At 48.3% G+C, this 23,935-nt stretch overlaps 1 long non-coding RNA gene across 1 annotated transcript in view; it reads left to right on the top strand.

The window, feature by feature from the left end:
- LOC121093998 overlaps positions 1-16,596 on the top strand; it is a 34,178-nt gene extending 17,582 nt beyond the window's left edge. The window contains exons 4-5 of the long non-coding RNA XR_005829702.1: positions 12,182-12,258; positions 14,669-16,596. This is a non-coding gene — a long non-coding RNA (uncharacterized LOC121093998). The remainder of the gene's footprint in view (positions 1-12,181; positions 12,259-14,668) is intronic.
- Positions 16,597-23,935: the final 7,339 nt, after the last annotated feature.

Here is a 23,935-nt window from a genome sequence, read left to right as displayed (position 1 = left end):
CTTAGTTCTCCAGCGTGAACATCAGAAAAAAATACCTCCAGTCTGGGGTACTGATTAACCCCTTGAAACAAAGCAAATGTTCCCCAACATCAAGGAATGATGGAAAAAGGGTTGCAGAGAGATCTGGCACCTACCAGCTGTGAGCGTGTGTGCACAGCAATAAGTGAGCAGCCCAGTTAAATGTTCCTTCTCTCCTCATACCTCTGATGTTGCACCTTCCATTCTACTGGTGTTCAAAGGGGGGGAACGGAAAGTATAAAACTGGAGCATCTCCAGTTACGTGCTTAAAATGAGACAGATACTCCTGCAGCACCACTGTAATGTGACTGCAGACAAAAACATGTCAAGGGCAAAGAGCTCGATGGAAGCAGTGACCATGGACTGGGTTATTCCTGGGGGTTTTATTTAGTTCAGTTTTGGAGGCAATGTACTAAGTGATTTGCTGTTTCCAAATCACTCTCAGAGCTGCCAGACCTAGTCTGCTAAATAGCAGTCAAGTTTAATGTATGAAGTCCACATTCATAAACCAGTGGTTTTGAGTAGGGGCTCCTCCTCCTCCTCACTACAGTGGTTCAACAGACTGTGCTGAACCATTGAAGAGTTTGGCACAACGTATATCATGTTTAACAAGATGTGCAGAGCTACATTTCCCAATACATTTCTCTTGGATACCCAGTGTGCAGGCTCTAAGCATTAAATACAGCAGGTGCTGTATCCGGCACTGTTGCCTCTCGTCACCCACAGGTGCAAAATGATCTGTAATATTTAATATCTATTCAGCAGACAAGATTTAATGCAGACTTAAAGCACAAGGCCTGGCATTTTTTCCTCTCCCTTACATTTGTACAACTTCGCTGGCATCAGTTCAAGCTTCATTAGGAACAGACTATTACGTACAACAGCCGAGGATGTATGGCTCATAACGAACGCTGGTTTGCAGGCTTCCTCCTACGCTGTACCAGCGAGCCAAGCCCATAAAGCTGATACTACATCATTATTTTTTATTCATTGTGTGTAAATATTCTTGCCACAGAAAGTAGCATATAAATGCAGTGTTGAGGGTTAAACTGGGCTGGCAGTGGGTGCTGGTGCCAGCTGGGGAGCATGCCCAGAGCCTCAAGCTTGCAAGGAGAAAGGTACCAAGCCACCTCTCGTTCTCACTCCTAGAAAGTAGTTTTGTTGACAAAACATGCACCCTGCTCATATCACACATCCCTTTGGACACTTCTTGCCTGGCTCTGCAGTTCCAGGAAGGTGTTTTAGTTCAGACTATTCCAGCTGTGCTTCAACCAGATGTTTTTATGGAAATAAACCACAGTGGGCTTCAGAGCCCTTTCCCAGCTGGATCAAATTAATTTAGACTTCATCAATTTAGGACCAAAGATTTTATAACCAAAGATTTCCTGACCATAAACTATGTTTCAGTTTGGAAGTAGACAAGTAATAATGCTAGCGATCGGGATGAAATCCCAGATAAATGTCTGCTTTACCTCCCAGAGTGCCTCAGCCCAAAGGGTGCATGCCCAGCAGTTACAATGGTGTTTACCTCCTCCAAGGAGGAGAGCATCCTCCCTCCCACCAGTCTGTTCTCTTACCCTCCAAACCCAGCACCAGCTGGGTGTTCGGTTCCCTTGCCAGCAGCCCCGGCGGCACACGCAGGCGTAGGCAGCTGTCACTCACAGCACACACTTCTAGCTGCATCCTTGTTGCCCTCAGTGGGTACCTCGGGGGCTCGCTGAGGCTCACCGGCCTGAATCCCACACTGGAGATGTACCTGACCTACAGAGAAGACTCAGCTTTACCCTTCGATTACTTCTGTATGTGCAAATCTTTACACCTACAGATTTCTTCCACAGGTAACCAGAAATCTGCATCACCCCAGCGTTTCTCTAGTATGTGCGATAAAAACTTGTGATTTACATTTCTTCCCATTCTTTAGCATTTCTTCCCTCATTCTGTTCATTTTAGGATGAGCAAAGGAGGAAAAAAGTGTGTCAAGCATACAAAAAGAGACTAAAAATCATACAGTCCCAATTTAGGAGAGAGGTGCTAATTTCCTTTGGGGAAAAATACTCCATGAGAGATATAAATGGATCTCTTCTCCGGTTTACTCCATAGCAATTACTTCTGCATGGCCGGCAGAAGCAGGCTGATCGATTAATATTTTAGGCTTCCAGTCAGCTTGAGTTTATAGCTCATCTTAGCACCAGGAGAACCTAGCAGAGAAAGCTTTCCTTGCTGGCCTTTGTAAAGCAAAAGTGATTCCTTTGCGATAACCCGCACTGAGTCTCTGCAGCCGAAGTCTCTGCAGAACTTGTTTTCGTAGTGGCTGATCTGGACTCAGCCCTCGCTGCTAACGGGGTAGATAGGAAGATACTGAAAAATCCAGTAATGAAAGCTCCTTTTGGTCGGAGGTAGCATCACAGGGGAACAATGCCCCAGCGCTAATTTAACCAGGGTTGCTAATTCCTGCCATGTCGTTGTCAGGAATAGCTGAATTTAGCAACAGCGAGTTCTGCGTTACTATCACTGAACCTTCTTCACCCTCATCGGAGTTGGCTAGATCGGGGGGGAGGGGAGAGACCCCGTGGGGCAGCCCGTGAGCAAGAACCACCAGCCCTCGGGCGCTGGGGCTGGCAGCGTGATGGGAGCACCAGCAGATGAGCTTGTGCACAAAGTGGCAGCCCAGGAAGGCAGTTGCAGGTGCCCATCCTCCTCCTCAGGGTCTGGTCAAGCTCCAGCCTCCCAGTGAGGCATTGGCATCATGTTGTTCAAGATTGCTCAGACACAGGAGACTGGGAAGAGGTCTGTCCTGGTTTTGGCAGGGATAGAGTTAATTTTCTTCCCAGTAGCTGGTACAGTGCTGTGGTTTGGGGTTAGTATGAGAACAAAGTTGATAACGCGCTGCTGGTTTAGTTGTTGCTCAGTAGTGCCTACCCTAAGTCAGGGTTGTTTCAGTTTCCCGTGCTCTGCCAGGGAGGAGAAGAACCTGGGAGGGAGCAGAGCCAGGAGAGCTGACCTGAACTAGCCAAAGGGCTATTCCACACCATAAAATGTCATGCTCAGTATATAAACCGGGGGGAGCTGGCTGGGAGGGGCCGGTCCTGCTGGGGAACTGGCTGGGCATCGGTCAGTGGGGGGTGAGCAATTGTATTGCGCATCATTTTGTCTGGGGTTTTATTCCTCTCCTTGTTATTTCTTTTTGTTGTTGTTGTTATTGTTATTATTGCTATTATTATATATTACTTTATTTCAATCATTAAACTGTTCTTATCTCAACCCACAGGTTTTACCTTTTTCTGATTCTCCTCCCCATCCCACTGGGCCAGGGGGAGAGAGCCATTGGCTACGTGGCACTTAGTTGCCAGCTGGGGTTAAACCACAACAGTCTGCACAGACAGACGATGAGATAAAGGGAAAATCAGAGGAACTTTCCCCCAGCATCAGCACTTTGAGAGTTGTGAGTGAGACGTGCAAATGAGATTGATTCGACTTTCTAATGGGAGTCAGATGCATTTAATTTATTCTTAAGCATTTCTGTAGCACTCATATAAAGCTGTGCTGATACGCACCACGCATCCCTTCGCCCTTAAACTCCAGGAAGGTCAGTTCAGTAAGTTCTTCAGTGCAGGGTGTTTCATTGCAAGCCCACAGCATTCGCAGACCCGTTGTAACTCTGGGGGCTGTGTCTGCCCCCTCGTTCAGCTCATCCTGCAGTGGAGCAAACAGTGCTTTGATCCTGGGACTGGCTGCTCCTGGAAACGGGACAGCAGGGAAGAGCTCTGACATGATGCTTCCCTGGCTTTGCAGGTCCCTGTTTCCCCCTCACAGTCATGGCTTGTGGGCAGCTGGATGCGAGGCAGAAACACAGCTTGTGGTGAAAAAACATTTGCATCATTCAGATTTGTGGTCTGACGTTTCAGATATGACTTCGAGACGTGGGGTAGGACCCAGGTTGGCCCCAGCCTTCCCAACATCTGGAAACAGCTTGATGCTAACGTGCAGCATCCCATGGTGCACAGGAGGCCCCGAGAGGCACCAACAGCCTGGGTGAGAGCAGGGAGCAGCTCAGAGATTCTGGGGAGGGATGGGGTTAAACTGCCTTCCATCGCAGAAAGCCTCTACAGCCTTGTCAAAGGCAAGCCTGAGTCAGGTGTGATGAGTAACTTTAATGACTATTAATTACCAAGTCATTACCAAGGAGGCTATACATGTCAGAGTGGCCGAAAGCAGAAGGTTTTCTGTGCTTCTAGGTTAGTGCAAGAATTTTGGTCCTTCCCTTTAGAGGTTATGGTTGTTGCTGAAATATTTCCACGCTTTGCTTGGCATTTAGCTATGGCTGTTATTTCTCTGAGGTCTTGGTATTCAGGCTGTGGATTCTGTCTTTGTATACACAGTTTCATTTTTCTAGGGGTCAAGGTGAGGCAGATACCCAGTGGCTGGATGTGTGCCCTCGTGGACACCTTTGCTAAAGGTGTGGAGGACTGCAGGGGGGAGCCTGAGCAGCGCAGGGGCAAGGGGTGACCACCGCTGCCTGCAGCTGCCCTCCTCCCCGTACCGTGCACAGGATGAGACACCAGCAGACAAACCCCGCTTCTGCCTGCACAGCCCTCTGTTTCCTTTGCTTGAACTCCTGTGCATGCTTTCAGCAGTGTAATTGCAGCTCAGGTCTAGCAAAAAGCTGGGGCAGTTTCGGGTGTCCCTGCGAGGGTTTGCAGCAGGGTTGCGGTCTCCATGACCTCAAGGACTTGTTGACAAGATTAACTTCTTTGGTTTTGGGTTTTTTTTGTTTTTTTGGAAAGAACAGTTTTGCCTTGTGCAAAATCACAGTCTTGACTCATTCTGTAATACTTCCTCCTGTTTCTTCCATCTGCTTCTGCTCAGATAGTTGGAGTTGGCAGAACTGCCTCCCTTTCGCTTCCCCCCTTGGCCAGCACGCTTACCTCCGTGCCACAGCAAAGCACCGAGCATCCTCCTGCGCTGCAGAAGACACCCCTGTCTGCAATGTCAAAATAAGGTACCCACTGTCTTCAGGGAGTTTCACATCCACACACGTGCATGGTCCCACATGGCTTTAGCCTTCAGCCGGTAGATCTGGTGTTTGGTTCGGGTTTTATTACCTGGGTAATGACACCTTGCCAGCCTGCTTTTAGCTGGAGTCCCTCCACACTCCTCTCCTTGGCAGATATGGGAGTGAGGGCTCAGCTGCTGTCTCTACCAGGATGCCCAGGCTGTTAAACCCTTAGGGGTTTGCAGGATGGGTGCTGATGCTAAGGGGTGACTGCTGGGGGGTCAGGAGGGCAGCAGAGGCGGCTCATGCCAGGCTCTGGTCCTGTGCACCTCCAGCAATCGCTCCCTGCTGAGAAGCAGGAGTGAAATTCAGATTATGGCAATGATGATGCTGTGCCCTGACAACACTGTGACTTCTGGGAACTGCTAGTCACCAGGAACACCGAGCGCTGTCGTGCTACTGCTCAGAAATACTCTGAATAAAGCACAGGGAAAACATGCAACTGTGTGACAAAAATCTAGGAAATCTTTCTTGGGTTCCTTTTCCTTCCTTTCTTTGTTTCTGAGCCATTAGCTGAGACACAGATCATGTTTTTCCACCTTGGCTCTGACACACTAAAGGATAACAAGAAAAGATTTTTTACAGTAAGTTGTGTGATTCCCAGGTAACTACCTAGCCTTGAAGCTGTGGGTTTAAGAAAAACACCAAATACCTTATAGCTCGTGATTAAAACACAGGCCATGATCAAAGCAGCTCTGGGTAGATTATTTCACCTTGAACAAAGGAAGGTTCAAGATAGGCACTAAGGAAAATTCCAGTGATAAGGATGGGCACATGCTGGGAGGCAGGGATGGCCAGAGCCAGGTCAGACATCATCTACCCAGGGCAGGTAACGAAGCTCCTGGCTCTTTTACCTCCTTACCTTACAAGGTCTGGGACTCTCTTTTGCTCTGTGTATGCAAGATGAGGGCTCAGAGTGGGTTTACTGAGAGAGAATCAAAATAAATAGCTGGCTCTTCTCCAAAGAAAAATCAAATTGAGATACCTGGCTGAAAAATTCAGCTCAACCATGGGAAGTCCCAAGGCTGAGCTTTGGTGCATGGCAACCCTGTTGCCTGCTCTCCATCCCAGAGAAACCTGTGAGCGGCTCATAGGAGGAGATGGTGGTCACGGTCCTGCCTCCGGCAGCAGCAAGTTTCCCAGGAGCTGGTTTTCCCCATGTTCACCATCAGAGCCCCAGACCTGGCTGCCTCTCTCCCCGTGATGAGCAAAGCCAGTGGGAACTCAGTAAAATGAGTTAAAATCTTCCCTAACCAAGTCTGAAGCCTAAACATTGGCAGCTGTGTTGCCCTTTCCATGCATTCAGCCTCAGACCCTGCTGGTTTTTGCTGTAAAAAAACCAAGAAAAAGCAGAAGAGGGGGCAGTCCCCATGGCCTGAGCTTGATTTAATACTAATCGCCGCAAACATCCAAACTATGGCTGGGGCTGGCTTTAATTAAAATGACAGAATAGGAGAGCCATGGGGATGAATTACTGAAGGAAAATGTTATATTTCCCTACAGCTAGTGTAATTAAAAAAAAGCAATGCATCAGGCATGAAGGACCTCCTTGCCTGTGCCAGGGCTGGCATGGGCACTGACGATGGCATCCCAGTAGGATCATGTCACCCAAACTCTTTCCTCTGTCATTAAACCCACATTGCCAGCTCCAGAAACCCCTCCGGTGCATCCACTTGGCTGGCTTTGCTGCAGTTTTTCCCCTCACTGCCCTTATTTGTATAAATTAACATACCCCCAGGTTCAAACATTTGAGCCGCAGAGTTTGGTTGCAAAAGGAGAAGCAAATGCAGCAGAGCGAGGCCCTGCTCTGCACCATCCCTCCGGGGCCAAGCACCTGTGCTGCTCGTGGCCATGCGGTGGGCTGTGGTAAGGATGGGTGGCAGGGACTGTCTGGCCCTGCCAGCAGTTGTGGCCATGACATGGGCTGCCAAGGTTGGTGGCAATGGCCTTGCTGTCCTTTCCACTTGTAGGTGCATGATATTGAACATCTGAAGGATAGAGACAGGTCTTTAATTTTGGAAGGGAGGTGGTGGGGGTCCCCTGGGTCTGGCTTTGCTGGAGGACAAAGTGATGTGGAGGGCTGCTTGCTTTTCTTCCTGCCTTCAAGAAGTCAGTAGTGCTGGCAGATGCTCCTGAGGGGAGCAAAGGATTGCTTGTGACCTACATTTGGTCCCTCCATGTCCCAGTGCAAGTACTTACCTGTCACTGCCAGCTGCTGAGGAGTAACAAGGCATCCACAGGCAGCTGGCTGGGGAGAAACTGTGTTAGGAAAACAAGAGGAAGAAATTAAAAGGACTATCTCAGTGTGCCCGTGGTGACTGGAGCCCTGCAGAGGGGCTGTCAGCCCTGCTCCTGCACAGAACCCTGCGACGTCCCACTAGGAAGCACTTCTCATGGCTGGTGCGTGGGAAGCACCATCCTCCTGGCCACCACCAGCAACTGACAGTCACTGCCACCTTGGAGCAGCCCACCCCACAGGCAGCCCCCGCAGGCATCACCAGCTCTTGGTCCTGCAGCCCCCAGCAAAGCAACTTGGTGCAGATGCTGGGGACACCACTGGAGCCTCCTGCCCTGCCCTTCCCCGCTGGAGTACCAACATGTGCCAGGAGTAGCAGGAAAAAATGCTTAGTAAGTCCATATAGGAGGAATTAAAAGCCATTTTTTTCATCCTGTTAGATGTTTTCTTAGCTTCTGGATCACCTACAAGCTACACAGCTGCCCTCTCAATGCAAAAAGGTGCATTTTCCAGCCCCAAAGTTGTTGGGGTCTAGTAGAGCCTGTGTTCTCCTTACTTGATGGTAGAGGCCTATTGCTTTTCAAGGCTATTTTTGGATTTCTTTTTAGAGTAGGAGAGTGTCTCTGGATAAATAATTCTTGACCTGCAGTTTGACACGCACGTTCAGCTGAACTCCAGTGCATGATCTCTGTAGCTCTCCAGAGATGCCTGCTCTCCTTCTCCTATTAAAAATAACACTCTTATATCTAGCACTTGCTTCTTGCCCACCTCTGAGCTGCTGGGATGATCTGGGCCTGCATTAAACAAGACCAAGTAGAGCCCATCTTCTGATCTCCCTGGGTTTGGCAACCAGAGCACGTGCCCACCAGCACTGCTCGTGTACGGTTTCACACTAAACCCTAACAGACTTCAGTGTTTATTGATTGCAAATTCCATCCATAGCGGTAGCCAAAGAGCTTTGTCCAGTGCTCGGGTTAAAGAAAACTTTGGCCTGAATCCACCAGTGTGTCAGAAGGCACGGGGCTTCTCGTGTCTTTTATCCCATGCTGAAGAATTAAATCATCCTCTGAGTCAATACATGCGTGTCTGTGCAGATTACCATGCCTGCAGATGACTGTGCAACCATGGTTACAGTTTTTTAGGTGCTAGGATATTTGGGGCAGGCTGTAATTTTGGCTCTGTGGCTGTACTTCAAAAGACAAAGTAGAATCTGCTAGAAAAGGCTCGGTTCCTCTGGCTCTTTGGAAGATGGAAAGGGACAGGCTTTTATGGTGGTTGTGGCATAAGGAGGTGCAACAGCACGTTTGTGCTTCAGCATAATATTTGGGTTTATTTATTACCCTTAAAAAAGAAAAAAAATACCCGAGAGAGGACTTTAAGTATTGGCCACAGGCTATGGTGAAGAATTACCACTCAGGTCGAGGCGGACCGTTCCCTGCTCCTTGGCCGGGCATGTTTTAGTCGCGGTGAAATCCATCGGTGAATGCCACTGAGACCTGTGGGGTCTGTTCTGCAGGGAGGGTAAAGCAAACTTCTCATGGAGCTGGTGAGAGCTGTGAAATCCATGCCACCGGTTGATTTACTACTGAAACAGCAATGCTGAGCCGGGTCGATAAAGAAGCCAGACTTCAAAATGGAATTAAATAATTATTCTCACTTTCTTTGACTTCAGGAGGATCCTATTAGAGAATAGAGCCTGGATTACTGGCTGGCTGACGTTTTCTTCTGCGCCTGTCTCCACATTGGATTTAGCTCTTTTATCTCCTGATCCCCAGAGCTTTTTAATGTAGAAAGTAATGGCATCCAAAGGCAAATTTAATTTTGACAAGTAATCTGACTTCCTTTCCCTTTCTAGAGTCGGGTTTTAATCCTGTTTGCTGTCTGAAGCTGCATTAGGTGGATGTATTTAAAATCCTTACCGCTCTAAAATCTCTCAAAGAGGGACAAAAATAAGGGGAACTGCAAGCCTGGAAGCAAGGAATCATTTCTTATCAAACATTTCAAAACGTTTCATTGCTGCTGGTATTATTAACCCCTGCACTACACTTCGCCTTGGCTCTGTGCTTGCTTTCCTTTGCTTCATTGCACTTGTTAGAACCACTCAGGGAGTGGAAATTTCAGGTTTTCTCCAGCTCTTCTGGTTGTGTTGGCAGGTTGAGTCTGCACAGTGTGTGCAGGGGAGCCGTGACCCCCTCGGGGTGATGTCCCACTGTCACCAGCACACTCCAGGGTGGAGGATGCTGCCTGCCAGGTGTTTGGCATTAGGCATCAACACTGAAAAAAACCCACCAAAAACCAAATCACAGAGAAAGGGTAGGGTAATGGAGCTTCAAAGCCACTAATCTCAGCAGAGAAAATAGAAATTTATGTTGTTATTACATTTCTCCAACTCCAGGTCCCAAAGAACCACATCTAGATGAGGATCAATTGAACTGATCGTTGGCTATTTCCGACACAGCGACATCTCACCCTGTGCTGTTGCCCTGAATCATGCCAGCTCAGACCTTACTGTTTCCCTGAAAATATCAATTGCAAATAGGGTCGTCTACTGAGAAAATCTGTACTTATTGACTGGGGACTGTTTGCACAAAAAGCCATAAAATGCAGAATGTCCCTGTCACTCTGCAGCAACTCAGCTGATGGTTCATTATTCCAGCACGTAAATACCTGACTCCCGCGGAAGCAAAATGTGAAGCTTGAAGCATTGATGGCATCTCGCTATTAAATAAAAAAAATGTCTATCTGTCTCATTCTAGCTTGGTTAAAAAAACACCTCAGCAAAAGAAGGGATTATGTATAAATACATATATTTGCAAATGTCAGCCTCAAAATAGGAAGAAAAACTTGCAGCAGCACTGTGGGCCTGGCAGAGATGGAAATGGATTGGTTTTACACTGCGAGGCATCGCTGGTCAGAGGGAAGCTAAGGGAAACAAATCGGGGGGTTGCTGTGGACATGCTGGTAATGAAGGCAATTAGGGTAAGTCGAGTCACGTCCCACATGCCAGCACGCTTCATTAGGCTTCAGACCAGGGCTGCACACTCTCTGTAGAAAACTAGTGTACAAGCAGCATTAGTTAATCAAGGGGCACAACAGTAAAACCACTTTCATTTGCAGTTCCTGTGTTTTCTTTCCCCTTCCTTCCTAAGTCACCAATTCATCTCGCTCAGGATCTGTCATGGGGAAAGGGATGATGGTTGAGGGGATTAGCACTGCTCCCGGGATGCAGTAGCCAGCTGACTTGGTTAGAAGCTGGAGAAAAACATTTGGGCAGGGTTTTTATTTTCAGCCACTTTTGCTCGCCTGGCCCTGAGCTCCCTGAAATAAGTAGTGCTTTTCCAGCCTCTTCCTTGACTATGGACAACCACCCCCTTGCCACGCTTCTACCTGCATTCCCACCTGATCACCAACATGTGCTGCATGACGCTGGCATGGGTATAAACTGGAGGGCCTTCTTGTATGTAGTTGACTGGAAGAGGATGTTAAAGGACACGCTGCTTTGAAGCCCTCTCTGATGCAGCTATAACTGCCTGAAACCTGATGGCCAGCCGACAGCTCCATCACGGACCAGTAAGCTCAAGTCTATCATTGCTCTGTTGCTCAGTCTCTCGGGTCCCCCTGAAGAAGGGGGACTTGCAGATGCTGTATGCATCATGCAGGGACGCTCTGCCCTGCTCTGGAGCAGGGAATGCACGAGCAATCACAGCCAGCTGAGCCAAAATTGGAAACAAGGCAGCTAACCCCCCAGCCACCCCGATCTGTCAGCTCCCACCTTGGCTAATCAAGGACCAGCTCTGCTATTAGAGCAGGGCAAATTGAATTCGCTCAGGCTGCTGTTGCGGCGGATGTTTCCTAGCAGCCGCCTGGTGCATGCAGTCCTGAACATTTGTGTTAATAATGATGATGAGCACTGGAAATATGTCTCTTCGGGAAATAAAGATCAGATGAGCCCAAGCACCATGTAAGCTTCATTTCTTTCACAAGGCGGTTTACTTGGGCATGAAATATTGTCACTCTTTACCCCGTGGATGACTGATTCCAGACTTGACCTAGTGCAAGCCGGTGTAAGTAAACACATCTCTTCCATAGCTCTGGTAAATGATCTAAGCAATCTGATGCTGAGAATAAGGAGAGAAGAGAAAATACTGTCCCAGTGTTGTTGGATGAGCTTAATGTATTTTTCTTCTTGTGTTTAGCGGGGTACTTTGGATCAGGATGGCAAAGCGTGAGCCCATCAGTGCACGGATGACATACGGCTCTGTAGTGGGTGCGATGCTACCGGCTTGCTCACGCGCAGCGCGTTGGGATGATTCACTGCTGCTCCAAGTCTCTTTTGTCACCAGTCAGCCCAACCCACAGCTTTTAGGTACCATTTCTCCAAGGCTTTTCAAGCGTATTTCAGTTCAGCAAACCCAGATCTGGAACCAAACTGTCTCCCTGCTCGACATTTTCATACCTGAGGGCCTAACGCAGGCTCCCGCTCCATTTGCCAGCTGTTATGTGGCACCCGGAGGGAAGCATGGATGTTGGGTGCTGCGGAAGGGACCCAGCTGATGGTCATCTGCGGAACTGCAAAAAATCATTTCCTTTCTTTTTGCTGGCAGCTTTTAAAAACTGGAATATTTAAAGCTAACTTTAAAAATAACCCATTTGGGGTTTTGTAATAGATGAGAATCATTAGGAACTATTTATTTTTTATCTCACTTGCTTTGTCAGCTGATGTCAAAACACAAAGCTCCCAAAACACCCTTGCCCACAGTAACCCAAGCCAAACTGCAGGCAGGAACATCACGATGAATTTAGTAAAGATGACTTAGGAAAACGATAACTACAGTTACAATTCTGCCTTATACCGTCCTGGTTTGTATTTTCAGGAAAGGAGTATCGACAGGAAAAGACTGAAGCTACGATTTCAACCCATCAGCAGCAAGTAAAGATTTCCACTGGATAGGTAAGTGCCAAGTTTCTAGAGAGGAAATGCAGTGGAAAACAAGTCTCCTTGATAAAATGGATAGGAAATATAAACTTTTTGCAGGTGACGTGAGCAGCATGACAAACAGAGTATAAAAGGCCCCAAATCACTCCCCATACAGTAACTTTAACATTGGGTACATGTGTATTAGTGGTGGGTGCTTGTCCTAGGGCAGCCCAGGTAGTTTCTTGATAGGATGTTGTATTCTGCTCTAGTTGCAATATCTTACACCTCCCTGGCTGTTAAATAAGGTGCCTTCTCTGGTGTGGCCCCTCAGCTGGTGCCCATAAGCCGTCGGCCCCAATGCCTGGGATGGAAAGGGGTTTATCCAGCCGAGAAGGGGTGAAATAGCAAACCCAGCTAGCCTGTCTGCAAGGCAGGGCTGCGTTCTGGGCTGTGAAATGGAAAGGGTGTTGAAGCTTGGGACAGATGGAGAGGAAAGGGAGACAGCCAGAAAAAAAATACAATGCCAGCCAAGCAATATGTCCGGTTCCCTGGTTACCCTCTCTTTTCCTTTAATATTAAAGTAATGACAGTACATTATGTGGAACTGAGGAACCCCTCTCAGGACTGGGCTTTTATCATGTGCAGACTGAAGGGTGATTGACAAACCAAGAACCATCGCTGTGTATTTGGGAGTCAGTGACAGACGGCAGAGTCTGATCCCTGCATCCCAGCACTGCAGGGAAAGCTTAAAGGAGAAGACAAGCAACCTGTCTTTCTCTACTTTTTTTTTTTCTTTTAATAACTAAAAATATTCACATTCGTATTAGCCTTCTGCAAATGCCTCTAAAGGCATGCTGAAGTTACAAATTTCCACAGAGTCCCTTGGGAGCAGCAAGAGCCTCTGAAGAAGCAATATTTGGATGGAAAACTTATGTCCTCCAAGCTGGCAAGTTGCAACACTGACATAGATTTTCTTGTAGCTGCAAACGTCTCTGTATAAAGGGTATAAAGTCCCTTCTGCCCTCCCCTCCTTCTCCCTTCCATTATTTAACAACTGGCTATGATTTACATGGTTCATTAATGCAGTGGTAACACTGACACACACATTCCCAAATCAGCCAGAAGGTTTATATTTGACCTGGGCCCTCTGTTCACTGCAGATGCCCCAGAGGATTTGAAGAACAGTGATTTGAAGTGATTGCGTTGGATAAGGACATTACACAGTGCAAATACAATTGGATGCAAGCATTTAATTTTTTTAAAAAACCATGGCTATTGGAGTGCCTTTGAGCCAGCAAAAATAACAGCTTAGTTCCCTTCATGGTCTCAGCTTTCTTCTCCCTGAGGACAGAAAAGGGAAGCAGGACCAATTTCAAACTGGAAAGGTTTCGCCAGGTGGCTTGGCTGGGATTGCTCCGAAATGACACCTTCCCCTTTGGGTCCAGCCCTGGGGGACTGACACCCCAGGCAGGGTCCCAGCAGAGCTCTGGGGTGTCCCTGTGCTGCTCCCCCCCTCCCCAGGCAGAGCAAAAAAGCCCTCGTGCTCCCAGCCAGCTCTCCAGCAGCAAGCACATCAGGCCCAGGGTCAAACTGTAAAGGTGGTTATTTGTCTCCCTTGGGCTGGATTTTTATTGCACCATTTTGGTTATTGTGGAGTAAGGGGAAGAAAAGGAGAGGGTTTAAAATGATGATTGCACAATAAATGGCAGCATCACTGCTAATGTGCTGAGTGCCTACAAACAGCTGTTAGTCAAACACCCATAAAGGTTTGCTTGGATGATGTATATAACCTTCCCCCTCCCTGCAAATGGCTTAACTCCATCGGCTCCTTGTCTTTTCCCAGGCAGGTGCTAAAAACCCAGGGAGCTGGAGCACCAAAACCCTAGGGCAGCAGGAGGGGACAGAGGGTTCCCAGGGACTGGTGTAATTCCCTGAACTCTCTTCCCATCACCGAGACCATCAGTCTCAGAGATAGGGATACAGTGAAAGCAAGCCTGTAAAAACAGCGGGAACAGGAGACAAAACTGCTGAGCACACAAGGGAACAAAGCAGCGAGACTATTCGCAAATTCTCATGTGCCAAAGATTCCCCAGGGTATCCCCTTGGAGAGCTTGGAGAAAATGTTTCCCTCTGCCAAGTTTATTAAAGAGGCTCCCAAAAGCTACAGGAGAGGGACACATCCTTTAGTGACATAAACAGGTCTGGTTCTACCTGTTCAGATGTTTTCTTTGCCTTTTTCACCCCAGATGAGAGCTGGACCCCAACCATTTTAACCCACGAAAGCCAGCACACTTTTCTGTGCACCCTACAGCCACTCACACTAATTAATCCTTCCTACACCCTCGAAGGCCTTCTGTGATCCACACAGCTCTTCCCATCTGAACGTCTCCCGACTATTTACATACAAAAATAATTATTACGGTTTCTCTTTCTGGCTCCCCAGGCTCCAGGAAACATTGCTGGCGGGTTTGGCAGGCGGGCGAGTTTCCTGGGGAAACAAGGCAAAGCAGCCGCCTTGCCTCTGTGCCAGCTCCACCCCCAGGAACTCCGGCACCATCCGAATTTGAGAGGAGAGAGATTGTAAGGATATTTCCTTGGGTTTGAAAAAAACAACAACAACAACAAAAAAAAAAACCAAACCAAAAAAAACCCAAACCACCAACGGTTGGATTAAGAAAGACCCAAGTTGAAGTCTTCAGGCTTGCTCCCTCACTCAAAGCCTGGCTGCCCACGAGCACCTCTAGCTGCTGCCTGGTTGGGTATGAAGCGACCCACGCTCAGGGTGCGGGGCGGCGAAAGGCTTCTTTGATCCGGTGTCTCTACAAGGAACTGCAGTGGAAAGAGTGGAGACAGCTGTCTCTGCTACCCCTTGCAACCCTCCAAGCTGTCAGCGGTCCTGGGAGAAGGCTAACAGGAGAAGAAAGGCAGATCCTCGTGGGTCTCCATGGGGAGCGAGCTTGGGAGCGCAGGTATCATCCTTAGCAGCTTTTGGCTCAGTTTGAAAGGAGGCACTGAAGGCGCTGCAAAGGCTTAGAGCAAAGTGAAGACACTGAAGCACTTCTCAAAACACCCCTGCGGACCTATTAATTGCAATATTGGATCTTCTATCTTTTCCAGCAGGTTCCTAGCAATAGGCATGCGGCCAGCTTGGCTGTGGTTTTGTTTATTTTCCAGCTAATGTAGCGGCAGGATCAATTCCAGCTAACAAATCTGGGAATGTCAGAAAAATGATGTCCAGTTCCCATGGATAATTTGTGACATGCACCTGGTAGACAGTTTTAGTGCCACAATCAATCCAGCGCTATGGCAGGGGAATAGGAACGCCTCGCAGAAGTGAACGCGAATCATGGAAAACATCATCAGAAAAGCAATAAAAGCCCATTTGCCCCATTAATTATCACTGGCCACTGGCTAGATGGGAAGATTGCACTTGGAAAACACAGCAGCACATATAAAACCGTGGCTGCTAACGTTCCCTGCAGTACCTCTTCCCTGAAGGACTGTAAGTGGCATCTGAGTGGTGCTCATCTGGCATCGCGCTGCAAATGAGTTCAGAATGTGACTGTCCAAACTGAACCATCAGCACTTGTTACCAACCCCATTAAGCTTTAAATGGCACTTGAGCCTTGCTCCTTGCTCATCCGTGCTGGGCTTGGGTTATTTAACACATGGGCTCTGGCACACATGGTTCTGCTCGACCATGAACTGCCAGAAACCTGAATGCTTGCCCCTGCAGCCCCAGCCCTGTCTACCTGTGCTCTGGCAGCTAAGGGAGGTTTCTCCTGTGGGAGGAAGAACAAAAAAAATCAGGGAAAAGGAAAGGGCAAGAGTGGGACAAGGACAAATAGAAATGGATGAAAATATTCACGGTTTTCACTTTTTCCATTAGCTTGAATGGGATTTCATCAGGTGCCATGTTTCTGTGGTCCCTGTGAGCACTGGGTTCTGCAGGTCAGTGCTTGCCACGCACAAACTCTTCCCTTTTATCTTCTTGCCTCTCTCTCATTTTCAAATACATGAATGCATCAGAGGAGCATTTCAAACTCCTGACTACAAATAGATCTGAAAGGACTTTGAGGTCTTGAAAGGATCCTGCTTTACCCTAAATAAAACAAACCACCTAACACACAAGTGCATGGACACTGCACATCCCCTCTGCTGCGTCTCCACGATGGATCTGGTGTGAGGTCCAATCCTGGCTCCCAGAAGCTCCTGCCTTTGTCCTCCCAGCCCCAACATCATCTGCCTGGTGCTGGCACCTGCCTGCAGCGAGGGGGTTCCTGGGGTGCAGGCCAGCACGTGCAGCAGGGCTCCCCCTTCCCATCCTTCTCCACAGTGGGTTTGGCTCTGTCTCGGGCACTGGGTTGATGAGCTGAGCAAGCAGAGGGAATGTGGGGTTTTAACTTGAAAGCACTGAGCGTGAGTCATAATTCTCAAGAAATGGAACAAAAAAAAAAAAAAAAAAACCCCAAACAAAAAAAAATGTGCCAGCTGGGAAGCACGGTGGTTTTGAAAATCTCTGATTGGCTCTGATTGAAGTATTCAGCTGCAGCAAGTCTCCTGGAAAAACCTGAATGAAGGTGCTGAGGTCCTGATTTGGCTGAGCACACCTGGCTTTGTCTTACGGGGGATTCAGCACCGTAACGGGGCAAATCCAAGGCAACAGAGCTGGCTGGAGGAAACTCTCCAATAACAGAAGGGATGCCTGTTATTCTCGATATTGCACTTCTCTCTGCATTTCACACCTTGGCCAATTTTTGTTAGTTTACCCCATTGCTATTATTCACTCTGCTTTAGATGCTGTTCCCCCAGTGTGGGGAGGAGAGCCCTGGCCTCGCAGGTCTTGCCCACCCTTGAACACCCCTCTTCTACCAGGACTGAATCCCTATTTATTACGCTCTGTTTGTTTACCACTAGGAACTTTAAAAATGCTAAATGCTCAGAAGGAGATTTCCGTTCAGACTTGATCCCCAGGCTGACCTGTGGAGTATAGTTTAATAAGGTTGGTTTATGTATGCCGTACCCTAAATCTAAAGGTCGGGGGGTTGGTGGCCATAAATATTCAATTCGCACAGATTGGGTCTTTTAAACCTCCTTTTAAATATTTATGATGGTGCTTCCATGGCTGCAGGAGAATGTTGTAATAGCATTAAGAGAAAAAAAATCCTTCTGTATCTAAAAGCTCAGCATGAGCCATTTTCATATATTATGCATCACTAAGTGCTGTTTATGGCCATTCTTGGCGGAGCCTGTACTGTATCATGGCAGAGTTCATGAATTCAGGGCTGAGCGGAGCCTGAGGTGTTGGCTGTGCCATGCATCAACCCAAGCATCGCCTCCACCGCAGCGGGCACAGCCGATGGCACAGCTGAGGTCTGGCAGCCCAGTGTGGGGGCAGAGGGGGTCCCTGCAAGGCCAGTGTGGTGGTACTGCCAGCTCCTGTCCTCCTGCAGACCCACTCCCCTCGCTGGCCCACAGCACACAGCCCTGTTACCCCAACACTCTGGTCCAAGCTCTGGAGATCCATGGAGGGAAGAACCCACCTTGTCTGGTCTGTTAAAGAGGGACCAAGCTCTTGTTTGTGCTGGCTGAATGGTGGGCATGGGCATGCAGTTATTCTGCTGTTTATTCTCTCGTGATATTTTGCTGAGACATGCCAGAGAAGTGCAGAGCACCATTGACATTAGCTGCAGAAAAGCGTCACCTGGCTTTCCCAGCGCCATTCGTCTCAGTCGCAGCTGTGCGCCCACTGCCTCCTAAAGGAGCTCTGCTGATGCGGTGGAAATCATCTGGAAACATGAGCGAGCAGGTTGGACGCAGTCAGCAGGATGCAGCCAGAGCCATGGCCAAGCATCACCCGCCTGACGCCAGGACTCGGGGCTGCCCTGACACGACGCGATCGCTGCTGGGATGGAGAACTGGTCACTGCAGATTAAACTGGGGGACCGCAAGGTGAGCTAGCAGGGAGGCTAGCCAAGCTGAAATCACTTGTAGACCTTAATCAGCTTCTAATTAAAACAGAGATGGGCTTTTGTCCCTGTACGGAGCAGCACAATTCAACCTGACTGATACCTCTTCCCAGGTGCTGCTGGAGAATGGCCTTATTAGCCTTATCTCGTTAATTTTCGGAAGTGCTTGATGGTTTGGGGAAAGTGCTATGTCAACTCAGTTTCCCGGGACTCATGAACCTGCACCGTGAACTTAATCTCCCTCATGAAGTCATTTTGTGCACCGTGAGGGGAAGCAAACTGGGTTTTCCCCTACTGTGTTGAAATTGAGCCCCGAGCTCTAAAGAAATAGGAGAATGATGGGTAAGGGAACAGATACACAGCATACACCGGCATGCATACAGAGCGGGATGTCATAGGCTTCATTTCCTTAGGAAATCAGGTTTAAAATTAAGGCTAATCAGAGTTAAAAAACACTGCAGTTACCCTAGACCAAATGATACTATAATGTACTCAGTATATTACATTCTCAATAGCAAAGCAGCATCTGCTACATAAAATGAAATGTGTGTGTCACCATATGTAGGCAGCATAATGTGGACTCAAATTAAATAAAAACATTTCAGGGTATATGGTCCAATATGCAATCTGGGCCCTGGGAAATGCTGAGATTTACTCTAAAGTTCTTAGCAGTTGGCTAAAACGCTGAACCCAAAACAGTGCAAACTTGGTTTTTTAGCAACATAAGCTGTTGTCTGCACTTCCCTCCCTATGAGCCAATGTTACTTCTGGAAATTCAGGAATGTATTGTTTTTATTTTAATTTTTTATTATTATTTGATCCTTTTTCTTCCTTTTTTTTTTGGTTTTTGGTTTTTGGTTTTTTGTCTGAGGCTTTTTGCATCTTTCCAGTAGCTGCAAAATGTCTGAGAGGGCAGAACCCTGAATGGTAGCAAGTGCTGCTTTCCATCTAATAGCTGCCCTCCAGAAATACCACGGAAACTCTCGGAGAGCACACCAAAGCCCCATAAACCAGTCAGATAGCCTGTCATCTACGTACCACAAATAAAAAGAAAGAGGTAAACTCTGCAAAATTACTTGGCTCTCACCTTTTCCAGCTATTTTTTCCTGCTGAAATCTCTCCCAGGCAAGGGGCTTTTCAAGCAGTGGTGCACAATTTAGTGCTATTTTAAAAGAGATCAGTCTGCTAAACTGCACGAGGCAATCTTCCCTGTGTGGCTTAGGCTCGCTGAGTGTTGATCTTCGTTGTTATCCTCCTTGACCCCATTTGTTGATACGAAAATGTGGTATAAAGTGTGGATTCCCCCCAGGTGTCAGAAACATCGGAAATGTGCCAGGGGTTTTGCCTGGCTTGGCTAGCAGATGAGTTTGTTATCATGAAGCGTTGATCCTTGTGTGAGTTCAAGGCTGCTGGGAAGTTTGCAAGCCCTTTAAAATCTGCTTAATGTGGATTTTGTTTTCTTTCTAAGAGAATGTATCAAGTGCAAAAAACATTTTAAAGTGCCGGGAAGGAAGGCAATGTTTGCAGAGGAGCTGTGACCAGCTGTTCCAGAAAATTCTGCCCTCCTGCGCCAGGTTTGCCTGGCATGGGGTTTTATCTCTTGTGCTCAGGTCCTTGAATTATTTGGACAATGAAGAGGCCAGGGAAGGCACTGTTCTACTCTTTAAAAGCAGGAAAATAAAATTTCCAACTGTGAGGCTTGGACTGAAGAGTTCGATGAGGGAAAAAATATGACCGTACCAGAAAGCAAAGGAAGACACAATGCTGTTAATGGAACTAGCTGTGCAACCATCTGGAAATTTTGGATACACCTGTAAAGGCTCTGGGAAGTCACTAGGACACAAAGGCAAAATACCTGCACGCTGTTTGCACCAGGAGAAGGGAACTCAAGATAAATGACAGGGAGAAGACTAATAAATCTGTTCCTGCCTGGGGCACTGCGGTTGATGGCAGACTTTGCCTTGGGGTCATCTGAGACTTCATGCGGCAGCCGGGAAAGGACTTGGCATGTCGTGGAGATCAGAGGCGGGTAGCTGGCTGCAGCGCTGAGGCTGGATGCACCGAGGCTGGATGCGCCGAGGCTGGATGCACCGAGGCTGGATTCACTGAGGCTGGATGTGCCAAGGCTGGATGCACCGAGGCTGGATGCACCGAGGCTGGATGCGCCAAGGCTGGATGCGCTGAGGCTGGATGTGCCAAGGCTGGATGCACCGAGGCTGGATGCGCCGAGGCTGGATGCACCGAGGCTGGATGTGCCGAGGCTGGATGCACCGAGGCTGGATGCGCCGAGGCTGGATGCACCAAGGCTGGATGTGCCAAGGCTGGATGCACTGAGGCTGGATGCACCGAGGCTGGATGTGCCAAGGCTGGATGCGCCGAGGCTGCTGTGTCACATCCATCCACTGCCCCATCCTCTTCACCGCCACCAGCTGTGTGCCGATTCAGTGCAGCAAATGAAGAGACAAGCTGCAAATGTTATAAAAAAAATCAACCTGGATGGGGTTTGGTTTTTCTCTTGCCATTAAGCCTGTCTTTTCCAGTTGCCTTTCTAGTATTTGTCTTCTGCACCTCCCCATTTCTTCAGCTGCTGTGTTATTTCTTCCTTCTGATGGAAAAGACTGGTTCTTACCATTCCTCATGCACACTGCTGGTTTTAGACCTCTTTTCACTTGGTCTCCCTGAAGCATTACTGGATGTATTGAAGTCTGGCGGTGTCTGCTCCTCCACCCACTTCGGAGCAGGAAGGTGAAGAGCTGGAAAGAATAAGAGATGTTTTTTTAAAAAAAAAAAGCATGTCATGTTTTCAGACGCATGCATGCATCTTGCTTTTCATTCCTATCGCCTCTGTCCTTTGGGTGCATTTTGAATTCCCAGTGCTGAGACAGCAGGTGAAAATGTATGGGAAGTGGCCTTGCCTGACTCCAAACCAACTGCCCAAGAGATCAGGTCCTCAGAGAGGGAGATAAATGCATGAAATATGCCTGAAATCAGCTGAAATTGGCCCTAAGTTTTTTTCAGCATTTCAGGGTACTGAGGCAGCTTTTCCAGTGTTGGTGTGGACATTCATTATGCAGCCAAGGTGTGCGCAGGCTGCAGCTGCGGTGCTTGCAGGGAGGCATTTGCTGAAGCATCGCATCCCTCCTGCAGAGAGGCTGCTCCCAGCACCCCCTGGCTCTGCTCCCCACGCTGATAATATGCCACTGGGTCCCTTGCCCTGAGCTCTGCCTGTGCTCAACACCAAGGAAAAAGCATAACCTCCTCCAGGTCCCTTTGCCAGCTGTAGTGGGGACAGCCCTGTTCCCACTTCATGGTCCTTCCTACCACATCTGAATGGGGCCAGGGGGTGTTGTCACTTTTCCAATGTGGCTAATCCATGATTTTTCCATGCCATCCTCATGGCTGGTGTGCTCTGCATGTCCGTAGAGGCTCTCCTGCAGGTGGAGAAGGTGAGAAGGGGATGTGCCAGGAGGGGCTGAGCTGACAAAGGCTCTGGCAGGATGATGCTGTACGCTGGAAACCAGCCCCCGAGAGCAGAGAGACAGCCCAGTGCAGGCAGCTCTGCAAGGAGGCACGTGCTTGGCCCCAGTGCGGTCCTTGTGTCGAGAGCTGGGAACGGCCACCACTCACTCATGCTCCTCAGGCCTTTGTACCTTGGGAGCCAAGACAAACCCCGCCAGTGTGAGTGGGGAAGCATTAAGTGGCCAGTTACTGAAGATGAGTTCAGCTTAGCAACCACTGCCTCATGTTAGGGTGATGCTCTGCCCATCGTGGTGCCTTCCCCCTGGAAAGGGAGCAGAGCTGAGCCTGCAGCCTCGCCAGGGATGCTACAGAAGTGGGTAACGAAACAGGAGAAGGCATGTTAATTTACTGTTTGGACCACAGCACTGTCTGATCAGGGCCCAGAGCCACCCTTGGCTGCCGTGTTTTGTGAACTTAATAGATCATGTATAAATATAGTTTATATAAAAGTATAGTTTATATGTAAAACAAGAAAAAAGGGGGATTTTCCAAAAGTATTTCCACCTTGTAAGAGAAAGAAAAGGACATTAAGTGACCACAGGCAGGCTGGATGTACAGCTTCATTCAGGTGTCTCTACCCCTACTGTCCATATTAACATCTTCTACTAGAGTGGGCCAGTTTTCCAAGAAACACCAGGTTTTGCCTTCTTTTGGGCTGATGTCAGTAAAAACCACTAATGGAGAAATTGACCCTCAGTATCTGTAGCTGGGATCCCAAGGCAATTCCTAAGAGAAGAGGAAGAACTATTGCACAGGCAGCCACGGTGGCATTCCGGCTGCCAGAAGTGTTCATCATTGAGTCTGTCTGCATGAAATGGGCTATTCAGGAGGATCACGCAGGTGTGATTTCCTCTGAGGATAGATTGCCTGCTCCTCGAGTATCAGATGCTACTAACCCATCGCCGCGTGCTGAATGAGTGCTCCCAGAGGGGTCCTTGCAGCAAGTCCTCCTGTCACACACTCTGAAGCCCCATGACAGCGATGCTCACGCCTGGCATCTCTCCCTCTGACATTTTTCTGACAAAGGGATCAATAGTTTGGGTCTATTTGGAAAATCAATTTTACACTGGGCAGCCCTTGAAGCACCACCATCAAAGCGTCAGACAATCCAGCAGCCCTGGGAGAGGACAAGATCTGTCTGGCCTCACTGATTGTACAAGAGTGATGAACAGAGAGAGACGGGAAGGTTTTAAAAATGTATATCCAAAAAAGAGTCCATGAAATAGTCTCCTTGGGGTTTGTGTTTGGTGGAACCATTGTCCAGTGCGGTTCAATTGCAATGCTTAGTTTGGGTATTTACCACCAGGTAGCACAGCCCTTCCCACCTGGATTACAGAGGATGAGCTGTGCTGAGAACAAATAAAAATGTGCATGTCTCCCTTTGAGCAGCTGTAAAACTTGTCCCATGAACTTGGTTGCCTGTTTCAACCTAGTGAGGATTTTGATGGTGCAAATTATTTGTGGTTGTTCTTGGAGGTACAGATTCCTCTTCAGCCCTCTTTAGTGTCACAAGCAGGGGATGAGGCTAAATCCAAGGGCTGAAGGACTGTTGCTGTCATCATAACCAGCCTGGGGCTGCTGGAAGTCTCTCACTTCCACTGAGTTCACTTTCTTTTGCTCTCTGGTTGTATCGGTGTTGCCAGAGCTGACTTTTACCTCCCAGCTCTTCTTGACAGCCACTGTGGCTCCTGTGAATCAGCTGAAGCACACGAGACTGGCAGCCCTGGCAGACTCCCTCCTCAGTGTGGGGCATCCCTGGGCGTCCCAGCAAAGAGAAATTGTGCAGTAACGATACGATCACACGCTGCTTGCAGCAACCAGGCAGGGAACCCGCTTCCCAGGAAGAAATTAACTTTCTTATGGTTTTCTGCAGGAGACGCCCATGCAGGGAGCAGCAAACAGCAGGGCCGGGCTTAAGGAGCATTTCAACATCCACGTCTTCAAGTAAAGGTTCATCTGGTACACCTGACACCAAAATTTCAGGAGAAAGGGTGCAAAAAAAGACAGGAAGGAAGGCGTTTTCACTGAATTTATACAAAAGGCAGGACAATTGAGTGTGAAAATAGGTCTTCTGAAAATAATTGCACCTGAAATGTGCCTTTCTGTAGGTAATAAAGCACTGCAAAGCTATTTTCACCATGCCTGGAATAGCCTTCATCTCAGCAGGGAGAAAGAGAGCAGGACCCCAGAGAGCAAGAGGCTGGCTCTGTGAGAGGCTTTCA

The sequence above is a fragment of the Falco naumanni genome, chromosome 9 (genome assembly GCF_017639655.2).
Source record: "Falco naumanni isolate bFalNau1 chromosome 9, bFalNau1.pat, whole genome shotgun sequence".
In the NCBI taxonomy this organism is placed as follows: domain Eukaryota; kingdom Metazoa; phylum Chordata; class Aves; order Falconiformes; family Falconidae; genus Falco; species Falco naumanni.
The sequence above is the reverse complement of the archived record's forward strand: the minus strand, read 5'-3'. Positions and strand labels throughout refer to the sequence as shown.